This window comes from Triticum urartu, chromosome 7A (genome assembly GCF_056163025.1).
Source record: "Triticum urartu cultivar PI428250 chromosome 7A, HENAU_Tu73, whole genome shotgun sequence".
In the NCBI taxonomy this organism is placed as follows: Eukaryota; Viridiplantae; Streptophyta; class Magnoliopsida; order Poales; family Poaceae; genus Triticum; species Triticum urartu.
In genome coordinates this window covers 711343338-711347686 of record NC_141879.1, presented here as the reverse complement: position 1 = coordinate 711347686, position 4349 = coordinate 711343338, and positions in this window count along the sequence as shown.

The following is a 4349-nucleotide window of genomic DNA, read 5'->3' as shown; positions in this document are numbered from 1 at the left end:
AATTTTGATGAAGATGATTCCAGAATTTTTCATTATTTACTCGATGAATCTTTGAAAGATGCTTGGGATAGACTATTAAGGATCCGGGCCAGCTATGCGCCCCAATACCAAATTGAAATTTACTTAAAGAGCTTTTATGTTGCCCTACCTTCTTCATTTAAGCATGTCTTAGATTCTATAATTGAAGAAGGTTTTCTTGAAGGGGATGTCGTAGATACTTATGAAAAGATGAAAACCATATTTGGGCACCCCATGAATGAGAAGGTTGAATCTACATCTCTTTTGCTCTCCTACCAAAACGAATCTATCAAAGAGATGAAAGCTAGCTTAGATGCAAATTTCCGTAAAATGCTTAATCTTTATTCTACCATTAACAGCCATGTGCTTTATAAAAATAGAAATATTAATGCCATAGATAATAAGTTTTCTCTTTTCTTCCCTAAAACCAAAGATGGCAATACCTAGATCTATCATTGCTTTCATGCCTAGCTAGGGGCGTTAAACGATAGCGCTTGTTGGGAGGCAACCCAATTTTATTTTTATTCCTTGCTTTTTACTCCTATTTAGTAATAAATAATTTATCTAGCCTCTGTTTTGGTTGTGTTTTTGTGTTTAATTAGTGTTTGTGCCAAGTAGAACCGTTGGGAAGACTTGGGGAAAGTCCTTTTGATCTTGCTGTAAAAACAGAAACTTTAGCGCTCACGAGAATTGCTTCCATTTTTATTTGGAGAGTGATATTTAGTTAATTATTTTTGCAGATGATTAATAGATAAATTCATCACGTCCAGAAATTTATTTTAGAATTTTTGGGGTTCCAGAAGTTTGCGTTAGCTACAGATTACTACAGACTGTTCTGTTTTTCGTGTGTTGTTTGCTTATTTTCATGAATCTATGGCTAGTAAAAGAGTGTATAAACCATAGAGAATTTGGAATACAGTAGGTTTAACACCAATATAAATCAATAATGAGTTCATTACAGTACCTTGAGGTGGTGTTTTGTTTTCTTTCGCTAACGGAGCTCACGAGATTTTCTGTTAAGTTTTGTGTTGTGAAGTTTTCAAGTTTTGGGTAAGGATTTGATGGATTATGGAACAAGGAGTGGAAAGAGCCTAATATTGGGGATTCCCATGGCACCCCAAGATAATCTGAGGACACCAAAAAGCCAAAGCTTGGGGATGCCCCGGAAGGCATCCCCTCTTTCGTCTTCGTCCATCGGTAACTTTACTTGGAGCTATATTTTTATTCACCACATGATATGTGTTTTGCTTGGAGCGTCTTGTATGATTTGATTCTTTGCTTTTTAGTTTACCACAGTCATCCTTGCTGTACACACCTTTTGAGAGAGACACACATGATTTCGAATTTATTAGAATACTCTATGTGCTTCACTTATATCTTTTGAGCTATATAGTTTTTGCTCTAGTACTTCACTTACATCTTTTAGAGCACGGTGGTGGATTTGTTTTATAGAAATTATTGTTCTCTCATGATTCACTTATATTATTTTGAGAGTCCTACAAAACAGCATGGTAATTTGCTTTAATTGTGAAATGAGTCCTAATATGCTAGGTATTCAAGATTAGTAAAAACTTTCCTATGAGTGTTGAATACTAAGAGAAGTTTGATGCTTGATAATTGTTTTGAGATATGGAGGTAGTGATACTAAAGTTGTGCTTGTTGAGTAGTTGTGAGTTTGAGAAATACTTGTGTTGAAGTTTGCAAGTCCTGTAGCATGCACATATGGTAAACGTTGTGTAACAAATTTGAAACATGAGGTGTTCTTTGATTGTCCTCCTTATGAGTGGCGGTCGGGGACGAGCGATGGTCTTTTCCTACCAATCTATCCCCCTAGGACCATGCGCGTAGTGCTTGGTTTTTGATGACTTGTAGATTTTTGCAATAAGTATGCGAGTTCTTTATGACTAATGTTGAGTCCATGGATTATATGCACTCTTAACCTTCCATTATTGCTAGCCTCTTAGGTACCGTGCATTGCCCTTTCTCACCTTGAGAGTTGGTGCAAACTTCTCCGGTGCAGCCAAACCCCGTGATACAATATGCTCTATCACACATAAGCCTCCTTATATCTTCCTCAAAACAGCCACCATACCTACCTATTATGGCATTTCCATAGCCATTCCGAGATATATTGCCATGCAACTTTCCACCGTTCCGTTTATCATGACACGTTCATCATTGTCATATTGCCTTGCATGATCATGTAGTTGACATCGTATTTGTGGCAAAGCCACCATGCATATTATTTCATACATGTCACTCTTGATTCATTGCCCATCCCGGTACACCGCCGGAGGCATTCATATAAAATCATACCTTGTTCTAGTATCGAGTTGTAATCATTGAGTTGTAAACGAATAGAAGTGTCATGATCATCATTCATAGAGCATTGTCCCAAAAAAAGAGAAAGGCCAAAAGAAAAAAGGCCCAAAAAAGGGCAATGCTACTATCTTTTTTTCATACTTGTGATTCAAAGTAGCACCATGATTTTTATGATAGATAGTCTCTTGTTTTGTCACTTTCATATACTAGTGGGAATTTTTCGTTATAGAACTTGGCTTGTATATTCCAACAATGGGCTTCCTCAAATGCCCTAGGTCTTCGTGAGCAAGCAAATTGGATGCACACCCACTTAGTTTCTTTTGTTGCGCTTTCATACATTTATATCTCTAGTGCATCCATTGCATGGCAATCCCTACTCCTCACATTAACATCAATTGATGGGCATCTCCATAGCCCGTTGATTAGCAGCGTTGATGTGAGACTTTCTCCTTTTCTTTTGTCTTCTCCACATAACCCCCATCATTATATTCTATTCCACCCATAGTTCTATATCCATGGCTCATGCTCATGTATTGCGTGAAAGTTGAAAAAAAGTTTGAGATTACTAAAGTAAGAAACAATTACTTGGCTTGTCATCGGGGTTGTGCATGATGAGAGCATTCTTGTGTGACGAAAATGGAGCATGACCAAACTATATGATTTTGTAGGGATGAAATTTATTTGGCCATGTTATTTTGAGAAGACATAATTGCTTAGTTAGTATGACTGAAGTATTATTACTTTTATGTCAATATTAAACTTTTATCTTGAATCTTTTGAGTTTATATCATATTGCATGAGTTTATCCCTCTACATCTTGTCATCTTACTTAAAGCATTACTCTGTTCTTATGAACTTAATACTCTAGATGCATGCTGGATAACGGTCGATGTGTGGAGTAATAGTAGTAGATGCAGAATCGTTTCAGTCTACTTGTCTTAGACGTGATGCCTATATACATGATCATACCTAGATATTCTCATAACTATGCTCAATTCTATCAATTGCTCGACAGTAATTCGTTTACCCACCGTAATACTTATGCTCTTGAGAGAAGCCACTAGTGAAACCTATGGCCCCCGGGCCTATCTTCCATCATATTAATCTTCCAACACTTAGCTATTTCTATTGCTGCTTATTTTACTTTGCATCTTTATTTGTCTTTATCATAAAAATACCAAAAATATTATCTTATCATATCTATCAGATCTCACTCTCGTAAGTGACCGTGAAGGGATTGACAACCCCTTTATCGCGGTGGTTGCGAGGTTCTTATTTGTTTGTGTAGGTGTGTGGGACTCGAGTGTGATCTCCTACTGGATTGATACCCTAGTTCTCAAAAACTGAGGGAAATACTTACGCTACTTTACTGCATCACCCTTTACTCTTCAAGGGAAAACCAACGCAGTGCTCAAGAGGTAGCAGGGCGTTCCGGTTTATCTAAGCCGAGGTGCCACAAGTTTTTCAATGAAAGACCTCGGTGAAGCTGCTTATATATTGGGCATCAAGATCTATAGAGATATATCAAGACGCTTAATAGGACTTTCACAAAGCACATACCTTGAAAAAGTTTTGAAGAAGTTCAAAATGGATCGGTCAAAGAAAGGGTTATTTCCTGTGTTGCAAGGTGTGAAATTGAGTCAGACTCAATGCCCGACCACTGCAGAAGATAGAGAGAAAATGAAAGTCATTCCCTATGCCTCAGCCATAGGTTCTATCATGTATGCTATGTTGTGTACGAGACCTGATGTGTGCCTTGCCATAAGTATGGCAGGGAGGTACCAAAGTAATCCAGGAGTGGATCACTAGACATCGGTCAAGAACATCCTAAAGTACCTGGAAAGGACCAAGGATATGTTTCTCGTTTATGGAGGTGACAAAGAGCTCGTCGTAAATGGTTACGTTGATGCTAGCTTTGGCACTGATTCGGATGACTCTAAGTCACAAACCAGATACGTATTTATTTTGAATGGTGGAGCTGTCAGTTGGTGCAGTTCCAAGCAGAGCCT